At 43.2% G+C, this 18,884-nt stretch overlaps 1 long non-coding RNA gene across 1 annotated transcript in view; it reads right to left on the reverse strand.

The window, feature by feature from the left end:
- Window positions 1–18,884, reverse strand: part of LOC134860971 (uncharacterized) — a 132,140-nt gene that overhangs the window by 48,067 nt on the left and 65,189 nt on the right. Inside the window, exon 2 of the long non-coding RNA XR_010165340.1 lies at window positions 9,138–9,193. This is a non-coding gene — a long non-coding RNA (uncharacterized LOC134860971). The remainder of the gene's footprint in view (window positions 1–9,137; window positions 9,194–18,884) is intronic.

Raw genomic sequence — 18,884 nt, forward strand, 5'->3', positions numbered from 1 at the left:
TTAGAGAGCCTCACTTCTTATTCCAACTAAATGTAGAAATGATAGTGCACGAAAGTAGGCGAACATGCATATGCACACCCCCCCCCCTCTCTTTTCACTCGCGTCCCTAACGTCTATTAGATGCGAGAAAAACAGGAGGAGAGAGACAAATGGAGGCGGAGGACATAAAATATTAATGCTCAGTATGTCCAGGCCCATCGTTTCTCCTCCCCTCATCCCCAATGACTTCTCTCTTCTCATTGTACAGTGGCACGATTGTGCCAACACCCCCTCCTCAGGTCTCTCGCTGCCTATAAGGTGGAGAATTATCCACCAAGGTACATCAAACTCCCGTAATTGCTTTTTAAGGGCAAAATGGGGGTCATTCATTGGAAAAGTCTCTGGCTGGCAGCGCACAGGCTGTCTTGACGCTTTTTTCCATTGTCCCACCCGCTAAGTCGGTTTTATGTGGTGGAATCAAACAGCGGTCTGTCCGCGGAGACTCAACGCTACAGACAATAGAGCCCACCTCCCCAACCCTTCCTGTGAGGATGGTTTTCTATTTATATTAGAGGAAACGAGCAGTCACAAAATGCATTTCTGTAGCCCAGGGTCCCACGAGTGTTTCAGTGCAGTCGAGATACGGAACATTTTGTTGTTATGCCTCTAAGCAGGTGAACACAGAAAATAAAGGCACAAAAAAACATCTCAAGCTGTGGCAGGTCCAGGTGTTGAAGCAGTGTGTCTTTAGAAGTTCCACAAAGTCCAAGGTGTTGTCTTCAAATGTCTTTTTTTGACAGTCTAAAGTCCAAAGATGTTCGCTTGATATCATATTTAAAAAAGATCTGACAAAACATGCATTTTTTGACTACTTCTCCAATTATTAGGCAGTTATTTTCTGTTATCTAATCATTGAGCGATGATTCGAACTAAATAAGAGAAAGGACACGACCAGATATGAATGAAACCCAAGCCACTGTCATAACAGTCTTTAGCAAGGCATATTAAATAAAAAAGAAGTAGACTTGTATACCTCCCAGCACAACGTCTATGCAACCTCTCTCTTTCTGTCACTATAATTCGCCAGAGCATTGGTATGAATATTAATACTTTCCCTCAATAGCCCAGCTTCAGTTGTAGCTAAAAATATCCACTCCCACAATTCCAACAAAAGAAGTGCTCTAAATTGCGTGCTTAATTCTAGCTCACACCCATCTCTCCATCTGTCCACTCCCTACATCCCTTCTTCCCTTTCCTCCATCCCGACATCCACATCGCGCTCTTTGATCATGGGGAAGCTGCAGAAAGTATGAGCCGCAAGGCACGGAAAGCATGTGCTCAGTCTTCAGATGAGATTTGGTAACTGCAAACACTCAACGATTTTTGAGTTTTGACTGCGATAGGGGAGTTGAATCCTCAGAACAGCCTGCTCAGATAACACCTAAACCATCACCATTAATAATCAGAATGAAGCGTTTGGTTCCTTGCTTTGTATAGAGCAACTTTGGAAAGCCTGTGTACTGGAAAGATAAGCAATGCAACAGCTAGAAGCAGGAATCCCTGAAAATAGCTTTCTACTTTTGAGGAGTTGCACACAGTTTGAGGAAAAGAAGCAAATAAAAGTGGCACCTTTACAGCGAACGGCTACCAGTGAAACGTGAAGGTGAGATCACCTCTGCAATGTTAAATTTCCCCCACAAGACTTGGCACATATCTCCACGGCCCTCTAAATAAGAGTTTTATTGCATGTGGTGTTTGTGTGTGATTTATTTAAAGTATGGCTCCTTCATTTTCCAAACCAGACAGCGATGAAATTATAACATCTGCTGCACAGGCGTCCGATTTTCTGCTTGGATGGTTGTAAGAGAAAAAAAAAATACAGCTCTGAACCTGAACGGCATCAAGGAGGGGGAATGATACAGCGGGTGGGTGAGACCAGGGCTGCATTTGAAACTGTATAACATACTATTGAAATGAATGTCGCTGCCCTAAAAAAACATATTTGTTTAGGGGGATTTGTCCTCATGATTCGGTGTTTAACAAACTGGAAGTTTTACTGTTATTGTATTACATACAGATTGAGCATGTAGTGAACAGTGCGTTAGTATTTCAAACACAACCCAGACAGCTGACCTCTGCACAGCCGTTGGCCTATTAGAGCTTTCATCTAAAAGATATGAAGAAAGCTAGAGGACGGCGGCCCAGGTGTGTGTCACGCTGATAAGCTTCCCCCACAATTCAAGCCTCCACTACCACCCCCCGTCCATCCTCACCTCCACCTGATCCCGTCTTTATCCCCGTCCTTTGTCAGCCTCCTCTCACTCACTCCACTTTCTTTCTGAAGCCCGAGCATAAGCCCAGATAGGATGGAGGAGATACGAGTTAAATAAACCCCAGGAATTAATTTTTGAAACATTTCTCGCCCTCTCAGCCTCCCTTCCTGGCTATCTTCCCATATTCTCCTTGAGCAAATTCGATCGGAAAACTGTTTCTTTAATAGAATATTTAATCCACCAAGCAAAACATCGGGAAATTAGCCACGTCTCACACACTGATCACGACTCGGCCTCTTTAAAAAAGGTTCTGCTTCTCCCTCCTGGTTGTTCTACTGCCTGGAAATGCATATTGATAGCATCAAATTCATAGAGACTACCTTGCGTGGATAACAGCAAGTTGAACAGGGTTTATTGTTCAGATAGGATGATTCATTTTCCTCTTGACAATAAGACGGTTTGACAAAGACACATGACTAAGTGACGATTCAATGCAGGTTGCTGCGTTGGTGGAAATGTGTTGTTTAAGGTGGTAATTAATGCCGATATTTACCTGATTTGAAGCCATACATATCATGTTCACCATCTGATGATTTTATTTTATACAAGATGAGTGTGTTCTATGTGTGTGTAGCTCGAAAGGGCTACGGCTTATATTTTATTGCGCAACCCTAAATGACAAATAAACCTTGTAACCTTGTCAGCGTGATAACAAGTAGGGCTGAATGTCATTAACAGGCCATAAAAGTGTTAGACATTAAAATATTGACCGGATGATGGCAGTACATGGAAAGTTATTGAATGAAACGCCTCCTTCGTTAAGTTCCCGCTGATATCATTATGTAACACTCGCGCTTCTATTAGACAGCGCTCCAACACATTGTACGTGCTGGGCTAAGGGGAGGGACATGTCTCACAATCACAAAAGCCGGCCAGCTAACCAATCAGAGCAGACTGTGCTCCGGTTTCAGACAGAGGGTGAAAAGAGGTGCTGCAGCACAGACCAGGATGAGAAAAATAAAGGGTTTTTTGAACATTAAAGCATGGAGACATGTCAGAGTAGAGGCACAAAATACAAATATGAACCTGAACATGAGCTGTCCTCGTTAAATCCAAACAATGTTAGCCTCTCGTCAAAAATTCAGGGGAGCTCTAAAGTTGGTAGGACATCTCCTCTGGGGATCATGAATGCCTGTATAAGTCAAACAATCCAATAGTTGTTGAAAATAAATGTTATGGTAGGTCACAGTATTTAGTCAGCTGTGATTGTTCTACAGAAACGCAGACCAAATATGCTGCAAAATGTAAAATATTAAATCCGAACACAAGCTTATGTAAAACTAAAAACCATGGTAACCCCTGCTGCACCACATCAAACCGAAAAAAGGAGCACACATTGAGTGAGGAATGCTGATAAAAAAATTATGAGTTTCAAATCTCAATCCACATGTCTCATTCATAACTCATTGTTCTCAAAAGCAAACATACAAAACACACTGAAAACAATTGAAAGTCAGCTGTGAAAGCTGAGGCAGAGAGGGGTTTAGTGGTGGCATCGAAACAAAATCCAGCTCTGAAAAGAGAGTTGAGTACTGAGCAGAGTGCAGCTCACTCATCTTTGATGGTGAGAAAAAAGAATCCAGCAGTATATTTTTAGCTTATATTTTGCTAAGAAAGGCTCCTTTTGTTCAGTGCATCAGCTACGACACCGCTGTGTAGGCGTAGAGGACACACTGACAATTCAGAAAGGACAGCACAATGCAACATAACTCAAGGTAGTTTTGATCCTCAAGCTAGGTTATGGGCGGCTATTCATTATTAATAAGGACAGATGATATAAGAAATGTAAGTTTTATTTAATAAAAATAATAATTGTTGTCTGTAGACAAAATATCTTGAATGTCAAGGTGCAATCTGTACATTTTGGCCAGAATTTAAGTTAAAAACCTCAAAAAATGAGTAAAAATGTGATGAAGGGGTGACAGAGTTTTATACACCGGATTAAATCCAAGGGGCGAAATCAATGAATCCGAAAGTGGTACACAACTGCAGCTTTCTTGCGATTTAGTGTCTAGTCATCATCTGGTCTGTGGATGCACTTCGCACTTATGACCGCCGTCAGATTTTATGGCGTTGCGTAGGTTAAGTGCTGCCATAGAGAGGAGGACATCAGTGCCCTCCTCCTTAGAATGAAGGCCATTTGGATTTATTCACTGGACACACTGGCACCAAAAGGGACTTAATGAGGGCTTTGACATTTGTCCCCAACTCTAATAATTATGCTGTTAGAGAGTCTTCAGCATGGCTATAACCTTCATCTAATGGAACTGTATGCTCTTCTGTCAATGGGGTTGGAGCTGTGTAATGTATCTGACCTTATGGGCCACATGGGCTACAGGAAAAAAAGACAAAAATGGTGCTGGATGTCCAAGAGGGTCGTGCACTTGGGTTTGCCAAAAAGCCAGACTTTAAAGACCAGAAGAAATTAAATTACAGGAGGTAAGACCTAATGTCACTTTGACTTTTTATTCCGTACTTCTTATAGTATTAACTTAGCTTAGATTTTCCAAAGGAAGCGTCAGAAATCCCTAGTCATACTTAGTTTACGACTGAATACATGAAATATACATAGCTGTGGCTGTCTGGTGTGGTTAAGCAAAAGTATACCAAATAGAGACAAACACATTTCCTAAATTGCTTACTAGACAGTGAAGAAGTTCCAAAAAGGACTTGAGGCCAAGTGTAAAAATAAACACAAAATACATCCAAGCATAGAAATAGGTCCACAGACCATGTGTGTGTCGAACAGCCCGCTACCATGTGTAACAGCACCAACTGGCACTGTAATCTTATCTGTTGAAATGTGTCCCCAGCCAGACCCCAGCCCATTTATTTCTTTTTGACAAATAAAGTTATTCCAGATCTGAAAGCAAAGACAAATCTCTGCACGCCTCGGATAACAGCGATTGACTCGTTTACCCCTCCGAGCGAGGAGAAAACGTGATGGAGCCGGGCACCAGGAGCGTATACATACATCATACGGCGGGCCACTTAGAGGAAAACACACATGGTGAGGCGTGCTCATACACCTTTTGACGGGCATCTGTACGCCTGTGTGTTTGTCGGCTGTCCCGCCTTGACAGATGACGCTGAGGATGATGGAGTGTGCCTGTCTCCTTCCTGATCACACACAGCCACCTACGCCTTACAGTACACACCACTGCACCGAAAGTACACAAATCAATATGATTGTTGGTGATTTTCAATGGGTTTGCTTGCTTGCGGACCTCATGCGCACACACACACACACACACAAACGCTCACAGTTTGACAATAGATCAAAAGGTGGGAAGCATTTGCATCTCTTCCATCTGTGTCCAAATGCATCTTATATTTACCATAAACTCTGTCAGAGTGTATGAAAGAGAGAGCATGTCAACTGTATTCATGAGGAACACTTTGCAGAACATCACAAAGTGCTCAGGGAAGCCGAGGACACCATGATCGTAATTAACAGGCAGGAGAAACGGGAGAAAAAACAATAACACACCAATCGGAAATTGAAAGTGTGTGCGCTGTACTGTGGGAGGCATCATGCATTGCGGCAGAGCAGTTTGTGTTTTTTACCACTGTGTCTGCTCCATTGTGAATCCATTCCAACATTTTTCTCTTAGACTAATGTTTATGAGCAACACAAGACAAATCACCAGAGAGGCTGAAAGGAAATGGAAGCAGCGGTTCTTGCACTAATGTTGCTTGGCAACCAGACCAAGGTGATTTAGTAATTGAATGCTTTCTGTGAATATTTGTTTTGAAAGGGCCGTGTCCAGTGTGGAAGCCGGTAAACGTCTGACAAAATGCATCAGGCATGACTGTTGTAAATTATTTTCGGAGCCTGGAAATGTAAGCTTGTGGGTAGTTGGCTGAAACTTCAAATTCTCACACTGAATATTTGGGGAAATTCAGGGAGGGAGAGTTAATGAGGAATGCACTCCTCTCATAACCTCTGTGTAGGGGCCCTTTAACATGGCAATTAACCCCAACACCTCCACTGGGGCCGCTGCATGGCCAGCAGCACAAAACTGCACTAAAAGTAGGTAGGATTTCGGTGTAGGTTTCCAAATAATCTTGGAATTATCTCTCCAAGAGCATCTATCTTTATCTAATGTTGCACTAGTAAGAGAAATGGTCAAGATATAAGCATTGTGGTTAATAGAGAAATCCAAAAATAGCATATTGTGTTTGTTGTGAAAGGAGCAGAGAGATCTAATGTTACCCGAGTTTAGATATATGGTGCTGTATGTCTGTCAAATAGAAAGCCGTTCATTAAAGATTGAAAGCATTTCAAGTAAATTCCAGGTCTGAAGGCAGACAGGCAGGACCTACAGAAGGAGTTTGCAGCATCGTTAATGCACAGCAGAACCATTCATCTTGTATTCCGTCTTAAAATCTGAAAACCGTAGTCAGTCTTAAGGTCTGCCGGTCTGGATGGATCATTTATTTAACATTACAAATGTTTGGGAGCTACAGCCAGCCTTCACTTCCATTTCACCAGCCAAGTAATTCAGTTTGCAATTCTATCAGAGCTTTGGAACACCATTTAACATAGGCAAGAATGAAATATAATCCTCATGTTGAGCCAATGGTGAAGTGACAGTGTTTCAACACATTGCACCATCCGTCAATCATGAAGCTGTCTTCACACGCCTCCTGTGTTTTTTTCCTAGCAGCCTTTTGGAGGTAAAGCTGAAAATAGCATGATGTGACACTTTCTATTCATATGCATTCATTGGAATTTGTTTTGGTAGATGTCGCAAGCCAGTAGCCCATGTGCACTTTTAAACTAGCACCCCTTTGCACGCTCATGCTCGCGATTAAAATGCTGGAAAAATAACTGAGTCAATCTCCTAAAAGTCACAAAGCCAATCTTCAGATGGCCAAATATTGAGCTCTGGTTTCATACAGGCGGTAAAAGAGGCGAGGCAGCACAGGCAGCATGAGAAAATAAAGCACTTTTTGAACGTTAAATCAGGTAAACATGTCACAGTCGAAGCTCAAAATAACTTCCACCTAATTCCTCTCTTGTGATGGCTGATTTAAAAGACGTCTCTCCAGAAGCTAGACACACCCAGAAGTTGTAATGCCACATTTCGCCACTATGTCAAACTGGCTTCAAAGCCCGTCTTTCTGGTACTGATCCAGGCCAAATCTGCTGAACAGCTTTATGTTGCTAAATGTTATTATGAGCAATGTGTAGGTCTCACTTGAGTTGCAAAGTCTGTAATTAGTAAGACGTAGGATGTAATTAATTTGAGAGAGAGAGAGAGAGAGAGAGAGAGAGAGAGACGGATGCATCAAGCGCTGCGTGTTGCACCTTTGAGGTAAGGGGTTGGCGGTTGCAAATCAATATAATCAATGGGAAGCCCTCAAGGGTACAGATGGTAATACATGTGGGCGTCTGCGCAACACGAAGGTTTTACTTAATTCACGTGACTTTGTTAGGCAGTGCTGGGATGGGTTATATCAGTCGGAGCAAGTGATTGCAGTATATAAGACAGACAGGAGTGAGAATATATAAAAAAGGATTGGATTTAATAGGATCTTTACCACCAGGTGTCACTGTTAACTAACAGCAGCCAGGGCAAATCCCTCCCCCGTGTCTCCCTCCATGCTTCCCTTCCTCTCTCTCTCTTTCCCTCCCTCCTTCCTTCCCTCTAAAACAAAGTAATTGCCTGCAGCACAGTTCAGAGTCTCCTACTCTGTCTGACGCAGATCAGGCTCCAACCAGTCAATCATTATTCTCCACCACAACAGTGAATACCTCGCGTGGTTCAAGGAGTCACTGTAACCTGCTGTTGATCTGTGTGGGTCCTTCGGTGTGTGTGTGTGTGTGTGTGTGGAGAGAGAAAGCTGGGGATTATATTCTTGTGCCAGACACACAAGAGTAGTGACAGACATCAATCTCGCATCTGTCACTCAGGCATCTATAATTCAAAAGCAGCCAGTCAGAGGTCTTGGCGGGGTCTACTTGCAAAGAGAGCAGAATTTTTATCATCATCGATTCCTTTATTCATCTAATTGGGTCTGTTGTATGTGTATTTAAAAGCACATGCGCAGTAGTGAGCGTGAAGATAAAAGTTTGTGCTCTCTGGATTTATCTCATTTCGGCCAGTCTGACCAAAGTGCTATAAGAATGTTATAGCTCTGCAATTTGATACTCGCATCGCTTTCTGCTGACGGAGAGAAAGCCCAGCAGAGGAAGATGAAGACAGAGAAATGAAGGGGTGTGAGAGCGACAGAGTTAGAAGTCATTTAAGCCATTTATTCAGCCCGTGCCGTAGGGAGAAAGACAATCTCTTTTTCAAGGTAAGACTCAACCGAGGAGGCAGCAAATGAAAACCACAGCGCTAAATCCTTTGAGTATCCTAAAGGGAGCGTTTACGCTTCGGGTGAAAGAGACTGACAAGCCCGAGTCCAAGTGAAAGCTATGATCTCATGGATTTCCTCAATTTAACCTAGCTTGAATTGCTGTAGGAAGGGGAGATGTGAAGGAAATGGGGATGTTCCCCCTAGTCAAATACCAACATGTTGTCGAAGCCCTCTGATACGGACGCACAATGCACCTCTATATGTATTAGCTTTCAAGTAACTTCCATTTAAACCCCTCTGCTGCAATATTAGATGCTCAGCAAGTCAGGTAAAGGTAGTATAAAGAGCAACAGAGTCTGCATAGCATGGAAAGGTCAACACAAGCACCACAAATGGTATACCTGACCTATATGTAAACATGTACTTATAATAACCCAAACCACAATGTTTTAGCAAAACTAAGCTAACTCAAGTTAACCGCATGTGAGCACAGCGGAACGGCGTTTGCTTACTCACTCAGTGGAGGGACCCGTCCAGTTAAGAGTTGGGAATGATGAGAGGTTGGTTCAATCCTGGAAAAAGAGAGAGACGGTCAGAATTGCAGACAGGACGGCTTTATAACCTCAAAGAGTGATGGACATCATCGGAAATGTCAAGACAGCGAGGGATTTGAAGTAAACCAGTGGGCAAGAGCAAACAAATTCAAACATTTACTCCATTTAACGCTTAAGATATTCATCTGTTGCTTCTATTTAAACTATTATTAATCTATCACCTTCTGTAGCTATGTGTGATCATTTAAACGTTACTATCCATTAATCCATATGAAAAAGAAATCAAGGTCTTCCACGAAACAAACCTCTACCATTTGCAAAGGCTTGCTAACTAGATTTTACTCAATTGAAACAAGTGTTCATGTGTCTAACTGTAATTTCCTTTTAAAATGAGCTACAATGAGCTGCTATTTTCCCCACGTCCCTCCTGGAAACTGCAGTGGTACCCTTCCCCCCTGGGGTAAAGAAACCCCAGCTTGGTAAATCACTGTAATAGAGCAACAAAATGTATAGAAGAAAAGAGCGTGGACGGAAGAGCGTGACGTGTGGGGATGACAGGAGGAGAAGGAGGGTTGTTTTCAGATTTACAGACCCGGTATCTTCTGTATGCTGCTGTCAGAGAGAGAGAGAGAGAGAGAGAGAGAGAGGGAGCGAGGGATCAGCAGAGGGAAGCCTAATTAACACAGAGAGCCCCGGCATCCTCAAACCGAGAGAGTGATTGTGATCCAGCAGCATTATCACCCTGCCATAACACTGCCAATCCAACCTGAAACCGGCTCTTTCCCCCAAATCATCTGAGGTCACGTCTAACTGCCCTCTCCTTCTGAGCATGCGGCCACATTTTCTGCATAGCAAGGGCCCCAGAAGGCTCGTCATCATCATCATCATCATCATCATCGGAGTTATGCCTGCTAAATGCATAATATCCACCGGGCCTGCACTATGCACATGTGTCACCATCATCTCCATTCAGTGTAATCTAAAGAAGTGTTTTAATTCAGTGCTTTACGTTCATTCTCAGGTGCCTCCTTTTGGTATCTTTCCACAAAACATGGAATTAAGGTAATGGTATAAGGGTAATGGATCTATATGACTGTGGTAGTGGAAAATTTCTGTACAACTTTACCCAAAAATAGATCTATTTTTTAGCCATTCCACTTGGCACTCGCATAATTTTAACTTTCAGCCTGCAAGTGTTTTCAAGCATTTAAAAAGGTCAGCCCCCTTAAAAAAAACACACCATTTCGACTGAGGCAAATTTTGCACGTCAATCTTATTCCATTCCTGCAACAGGACGAAAAGGGCCTGAATACAGAGGTGACCACAGGAAGGAAGCGAGGTTGCACAAAGAGACCGTGACTAAAAAATGTCACAGGGAATGGGAGCTGTTAAATATGCCATTTGGTTGGCCCTTTTTTCCTGATGCTACTGAGGGCAACATGCTGAGTGCATATTTCTTTTTTGGCTCCCATGAGCACGGGTGCTTTGAGAGGCTCTCGCCTTACAGAGTACCTTAATATTTCTACTTCCTGTCCTGGCCATTATAAAGGCTCTTCTCTCAGCTAAGTATAGTGCAACCTGGCCATTTCCCTAAAATGTTGAATGCTCAATGACATTTTACAAATTGGCGTTACCTTATTTGCATGAAATTGTCTCTCAACTTTTTCCTACTTTTTTCTCTATGTGTCCTTGCTTCACCCTTGTGAAAAAAAACGAATGGCAGTAAACTGGAGCTGAACATTTAAACAAGACAGGAAGTCTAGGATAAAGCTCATGTTATGACATTTGGTGGGGTAATTGGATCTGAAAAAGGGACATGCTACAAAGTAGACAGTTTCAATATTTGCACGTTAGCCAGTGTGGCAGAGAGCAGCGGTATGGCCAGAAGCTGACACTCAAACGTTGTTGCGTTTTGCACGCTGCTTCCACATTTCTGGGCATCGCCAACACCCCTGACTACATGCTGGCCAAAAAAAGGAGTCTATTCCCACTGTTTTTCTGTGATTGTGCCCTACAGTGAACACTCATAAGCATTCGTCCTGCACAATAACTGGCCCGCAGTGTACCCATCTGTTGACTAGAATGTGTGAAACCAGGTGTGCATGTACGCATTTGTTTTACCTGGAATCACATTGTGTTATTAATGCTAATTTACACTGTGATGTTTGCCACAGTCAGAGCTTGTACTCGTTCACACACACATGTGTGCACACACACACACACACTCACTGAAAACACTTGATGTCTGTAAGGGGTTGGTGTCAATATTTTTAAAGTGGTGGATATTTCATTTTGGATGGCAACTCTTTACTGCCTTGCTCCTATTAAACCTTACTACATAGGGCCCCCTGGCGGAGCTGGGTTCAGATGTTTTATGGGCCCCTTGCATATAAACTTGAACAGATAATGTCATAGCTGTCGAGTGTGAGGAGGAGGACACTTTTGAGTGATGGAATTAAAAGAAACAGGGATCAGAGGGCAGAAATGACAAAGGGTAATATCAAACCGACTTTCTTAATTAATTCCCGCCACAATAATGCGTCACCAGCCTCACTTACTGACTGCTGATAATAACAGCAGCTCACTGGAGATGAATGGGACGAATTGTGCAATAACTAGCCAATTACTGCTGTCCAATAATGCAACTCCAGCGAGACCCTGCCTTTACACCCATCCCTTTCTTTCTTCCACAGCAAATTGGGGCTGTGTACATGAACAATGACTGGAAATCAATGCTGTGTTTGTTCGGGATGGCAGTTTCCACCTGCCGGTGTACTGTCTTTTGTTTCCCTATTAGAAGAGAAACAGCGTGTTGTGTCGTCTGCGCTATTAGAGAGAAGCCCATTGATTATGTGTATGGAAATGTACTGAACGTTCCAGCCAGACAGAAGTATTAAAAAAAATAAGCTTTTTAACGCTTAGTAAAAGTCTTATCAGAACAATGTACCTGTATGAACATTATTTGTTCTGCAGATAAATGGCCCATGACTAATATGTGGTTATATGTGACATTAGCAGAGTGTCAAAAAAGGATGCAACAATGTGTAAGTAGCAGAAGCCGGTTCCAGCCATAGCTGTGACAGGAGACTTTAGGAAACCCTGTGAGTTACAGTACATTTGGCGGGAACCAGGGTCCTGTTTGTGATGCACTTAATTTAAGAAGTTTTGTGGGACCAAATATATCTATTTGTCTGAAAAATAACAAAAATGATCATGGCAGAAGACTCTATCAATGCACCGTGGTAAATATCGGCTTCATATCAAGGTATCGTATGCCTGATGGCTCTTTTGTACTCGAGGTAATGTCAATTTGAATGAATTGAATTTGGATTTACAAACTGTGACATCTATAAAATGACCAAATCAATAGCACGCTGTCAACAAGTAGCAAACCACAACTGAGTAACTTGGTTTTGTGGAGGGTTTGCTCTTAACTCTGATCTTAAAATACCACTTCTCCCTACATATTGAATTGAGTGTCCACTTCATCTCAAGATTGCATGACTTTACAGACTAAAAATTCACATCCTCTCCACCAGCCACACACAGCTACACACACCCCTCCATTGCTCCACAGTTGCTAACCCCACTCACGGCCACTACACCGATGCGACACGTGCGCACATGCAAATACAAGTGCCTCCTCTCACCAGAGAGCGCACTCAGGTACACGCATGCGGTCGTCATCCCGCTGCTCATCTCCATTCCCCCGGCTGTCCAGTCTAGTCCAGGTTGGTCGTCTGGAGAGTGGAGGCAGGCTGAACCTGTCCACTCTGCTTACTCTCATCGTCTGGCAGCAAACCTACAGGGTCAAACACAACTCCACTTCCTCCCAGATGCCTCAGCATGGCTTGATTGATCCTGTCTGGCACTGTAGAGGCCACTGGAAAGGAGAAGGGAAACTGCAATCCTCTGCAGATATGGCAACAGATTGGGGTCAAATTGTAGTAAGGATTGGATTCAGTCAGAGTGATGGATTGATGGATATGTTGGGGGATGAAATAATTATGATCACTGGATTTTTCTCCAAGGGTTTGTGCACCCGAGACATGCATGGACTGCCAGAAGCCAAAAGAAAGTGTGGAGCCAGTGACCATGACTACAAATATATTCTTAACATCTGCCAAAAGAACACTAAAGATGTTGGTACAGTTACTGTGGGGTTGAGAGTACTAGCTGGAGATTTTCTTTCAGCCATTTTGGCATTTGCAACTTAAGTCAGAAGAAACATTTCTGATATTTTTGGCTGCCGGCATTCAAATTCCCTAACCTCCTCCTTCATGCCTCTGATTAGCCCTGGCAGCAGCCCCTGCAATCCATCGCTGCGTGTCTCAGTGAAGAGCTTAATGAGTGGGATCATTCAACGGCAACCGGCTGCCAATAACAAGTTGGGCACAATGGCAGTTGTTGGTATGCTAAAAAACTAGAGAAGCATCTCTGGGATAACATTTGTGTGAGTGCAGGGCACAATGATTTAAATGTAGATAACTTCACATTAAAGTACTGACATATCCAATAGGAAGTGGGAGTAGTGTTTGCTTAAGGAAGGAATGCTTACTTCATATATTAATCAGCTTTAGCATGAAAACTGTAAGAGGAAATACTTGTGTTTTTCAGGAATTAATTATGCATATGAACACACATTAAATGATGCCCATATTAATGTAATAATTGTAATGTACATGTCACAGTATTTTCTAACCACTTTACATTTGGACATTATAATAACCATGTTTCCAGGAATACATCTGATTAAATTGGATAGACACATCATCCCAATTTACTTCAGATGCCTATATCAATTCAGTAAATTCTATATCTAAAGGATACATAGAATGCCAGTGTCTGTATGTGTACACATGCCGGGGCTACGGCACATGTTGACGTGCAGCATGAACATTTCTTTGTCAGTTCCTGTGCAGCCAACATAATTTCATTAGTGACATTTGGTCCCATTTGCCCACCAGGGACAGTTCATTTTCCAATCTCACTTTCGTGTTCCTTACATGTTTTAGGTCCATCGTTAGCCAGTCTGCCGTTAGCACTCCGAAATCGACCAGAGACCGTCAGCTCAGCGTGGAAGTTAGAATGAATCAAAGTAAAAAAGGCAGCGGCGGGGAGGAAGGTGAACTCATTAGATGTGAGGAACCTGTGACCCCTGTCGCTAACACACACCTGCAGTAAGGCAGCTTCTCAGCACTTCCAAACATCATGGGATGTTTTGAGGGGATGCTGCCAGGCTTGGCCTTGGAGGATGGGTCGACTGCAATTCCAGATGGCCAGGTCCACCTCTGACACAGGAGCGGCTGACGCCTCAGGGAGAGGCTTAAGGGTTTCTTAAGATAGAGAGGGAGTTGGACTTTCTTCAGGATGAAAGCCGAGGGGTTCTGGTCATTAAATTGTCTCTTCATCCACAGACAACAAAATATACGACAGCCTCAGTACACCCGAGAAAGCTTTGTGAGTTCCAGATAAGGCTCGGGATCACCAAATTGCACCTGCATTGTTACAGCTTACACTTTGAAAAATGTTTTGAAAGGAAACTGTGTACTGTTGTAGGTATGACTGATGAGAGCCTTATCAAACTTCTCACACTCTCCGAGACTGAAAGGAGTCCACAATGACCACGCAAACAATGTTGAATTAGGGGATGGAGCAAGAGTGCATCATTAGCGAACTGTTGCCATGGAGCCCCTGTTGTTAAAAGTAGCACCTACAGTTGTTATATCCGTAGGAGCCGGTGAAATAAGAAAATGATTACTTTTGGACCCAGATGTGGCAAAGCGGGCACACTAAAGCAAACAAACCAAGAGCGGAATTGTTCTTGCTGCACTGTCGCAATAGCCTGGATCCAGCCCTGTGAAGAGCTCATTGTGAGTATCTTGGTATCTGCTCATTAACCACATTATCATTTGAATGTGTCTTTGGGGCTGCCCTAGCAGAATTCATTGTCATCAGCACTGGTGGCAAGATGGTTTCCGAGCTATCACGCTGCCAGAGCTCTTGGCTTCATGCGAACGGCGTTCCAAAACTACAAATTAGCAAGTCTTTTCACAGCACTCGATGCCTGTGCGCTCAAACTGCCACACAACACTTCAAACAACTGCCAGATATCTGAGTCATAAAACTGTAGTCATCACAATTGAGTGGACTTGCGAGAGAAGAATTAGTGGCAACGGATTCATACAACTGCTGTTAAACTGTTACTCTAACCCAAATGCTTTGCCGAGGCCGGCCACAGCGGGGAATAATAACCACTGATACGACACTCATCTCCGCTGATCACATCCAGTAAACCGTTGATGTGGTGGCAGATTAAACAGAAATGGTGTGTAGCATATTTACCAATAATGCAACAGAGCCTCTTATTGGCTACCATTACCATATAAACGCACCATCACCCTAGCTGCTGTTCTGACCTAACCTCCCTTGCTTCATATATTTTTAGGCATATTAATGACAATACATTAATAGAAAAACTTGTTGTTCATTAACCCTTACATTTGTTAAACCATGCTTTCACTGAAATCTCAAGATGACTTCCCGAGACTCATGTTCAATTATAAATATACATTATGTGGCTTTAACGTTGAATATATATGCAACACACACATACATTAGCTCGGCCTTCACCAAGTTTCCATTCAGACTACAGACAGAGCGCCAGGTAGAAAAAAAAGAATAATACTGCCGCTCTTTTTATATAATACACAAAGGCAACAACAATTTATCTGCCAGAGCCGGTGAAAAATGATGAAAGCCGAGAACACAGAGTCATATTGACATGGCCTACATTCTGAAGCGACTAATGCCAACAAATTCACTTTGACGGTGCTATTTAAAGTATCACGGCAATGACTCCTGCTGCTATTGTCCTCGGTGATGATGATAATGCCAGCTTGAGAGTGGTAAAAAAAAATCAGTCACGCATGCTGCCTTTGCTTTTTATTGCTCACGATTGCTCATTCTCCCCGCTGAATGTGATCTCGGTCAAAGACTCAAGTTAATAAGGTTGCCACAGACATTTTAAAGACAATTGGCCATGTTGGTCAACTACTTTTGTCCAGACTATAATATATATTACAATTTATAGGATGCAATGCCATTATATGTTGTACAGACATTCACGGTGCCCGAGGATGAAGCCTACTGATTTTGGTAATGCGGGGATTGTGGTTGAGTGACATTTCTCAACAGCTATTGGGTGGATTTTAAGTACATTTTGATGCAGATATTCATATTCAAACTGTTAACTACTCATCCAGTATCTCCAACAGGAAAACTGTTGCCTTTGTTTTTTACTTCTGGAGACTAAACGGATGCCATTCCTATAAACTGTACTCGTCTTTATTATTGAAATGCTAGCACGTTGAACAGTTAGCATTTGGATTATGGGGAATAAACATTAGTTTGTGCAGTGTTTGCAGACGTCTAGCTGCGTATCTGGAGTGCTTAACAACCTTCAAACTGTGAAGTTTATTCTATAGCAGAGAGTAATGTTTTTTTCTTATAAAACTCCGTAATTCTCAATATTTATGACTCAAAACCCCTAAGTATTTAGATCCCCATAAAATTCAGTACGACGACTCCTTGTTGTGCCTGGAGATATCTACATACACATGACTCAAATGCTTCTTTTATGGCACGCAGAGCTGCGTTGCATGAATGCAGTTTGCTGGCTGTGAATCACTGTGCCTTGTTGCCTTATGAAAACCGCACTAGATAAACTGTGACATATTTACACACATCACCGTGTGACTCTTTTACAGAACACAGGAAGGTTTTGTCAGCTTTCGAGGCACCATAATGTCAAGATTTGGTCTCGAGACGTATGCAGGAGAGTGGAAGCAAAGGAATGTGTGTGTCTCTGTGTGCACGCATGTGTCTGTATGTGTGTACTTTATCCCCCTTTATCGTTAAGCCTGTGCAAAAGCATGACTGCACATCGTGTGTGTGTGCAAATGAGGGCTATAGCATGAATGTGTGTTTTGCTTGGGTGTGTGTGTGTGTGTGTGTGTGTGTGGGGGGGAGGCCTGTTGCTGGCCATCCAAGCAGACAGGTGTCAGGTCGTATCAGCGCATCGGTCCAGTGACCAGGTGGAAACCTGGAGGAGAAAAGGTGAATCACCGGGCCACACTGGGGCAACAAAACTGCTCGGCTTAGTCTAGCATTACCTAAACACACACAAACACTGATGGGGACACACTCACCAACACAAACACACAGATACACATACACACACTGTTATTGAAAAGGGATAGAAGACAGTTGGGGGAGAGGAGACGAGCTACGTGCTGATAGAGTAATGGGAAAGCAGACTGATGGAGGCTACTAGACCATGACTGGCACACACACACACACGTCACATACAATGATAGAAACATACCTACTCACACATATGATTGTGATCACACAGAAGCACACAAAAACACACTCTCTCTACTAAATATGGAAACCATGGTAAACGTCCACATCAAATAATTAGCAGCTTGATTGAATTGAACACACACACCATCTCCAGAGGGGCTTTGAGTGTGTGTGTGTATTGTGTGTATTTTGTCACTGCTTGATGAGGAGAATGATCACTTTTCCCTTTTTCTCCTTCTCTCCATCCCTCATTTTCTCATTCCTAATTAATTTACACACACACACACACACACACACACACACACACACACACACACACACACACACACACACACACACACACACACACACACACACACACACACACACACACACACACACACACACACACACACACACACACACACACACACACACACACACACACACACACACACACACACACACACACACACACTGTTGTGAGGATAATTGCCACAGCACTGATGCTGGCTAATGACAGGAGAGTGGAGCAGAAATAAAAGCGGATGGGGCACCAGCACTGATGTTCCCTTCAACATATCTTCGCTCCGTCAAACTCACCCCTCCTCTCTCTCGCTCTCTCTCTTTCCCACATGCACACACACTCCTCCACCAATGTTTTTCCTCCCAGTTTTCTATTCAACCCCCTCACACACGCACTCTTCCCGCCTCCTTTCTTATTCACACACTGCCTTCTTGTCGCCTCGTCACTCCTCTCCTCCTCCGCCCAATGTCTAGCTCTCCACCCCTCCTTCCCGAAGCAACGGAGGAGTGTCGGAGAGCCTCTGATCACGGCGGCCTTAAACGCAATTGAGGGTGACATGTGACGGGATGAGACCTGTGTACCGGAAAACCTTGGCTGGCCTGCCTGCATTCTGCCCACCGCTCGACTCGCCTTCCTCTTCCCCTCTCTGCCTTTGTTAGAGTGTGTGTGTGTGTGTGTGTTAAGCTAGCCATCCTAATGGGTAGGAAATGTTACCAGCTCACTGGGCTGTGAAGGGCTGAACTCACCTTGAGCGTTGTGAGCGAAAGGAAAGGACTGAGAGGGATAGACAGGAAGACAAACAGATAACAAGGTACATATATATAATATGGAGATTTTGATACAAAGACCTCCATCCTACATCTTTATCTTCAACCTTAAACCACGGCACCAAGATAACAATGTGACATAACCAAAAACTGTCACTCTTCTATAGATCAATGGCATTGCATGACATAATCTTGGGCACCCATTTCTACACTGAATTAGCTGTAATCGAGACACTTGTCTTCGTCCTCTTTCGAACATGGTGTGTTTTTATGCATTTCAGCACCACGT

This window comes from Eleginops maclovinus, chromosome 24 (assembly GCF_036324505.1).
Source record: "Eleginops maclovinus isolate JMC-PN-2008 ecotype Puerto Natales chromosome 24, JC_Emac_rtc_rv5, whole genome shotgun sequence".
Taxonomy (NCBI): Eukaryota; Metazoa; Chordata; class Actinopteri; order Perciformes; family Eleginopidae; genus Eleginops; species Eleginops maclovinus.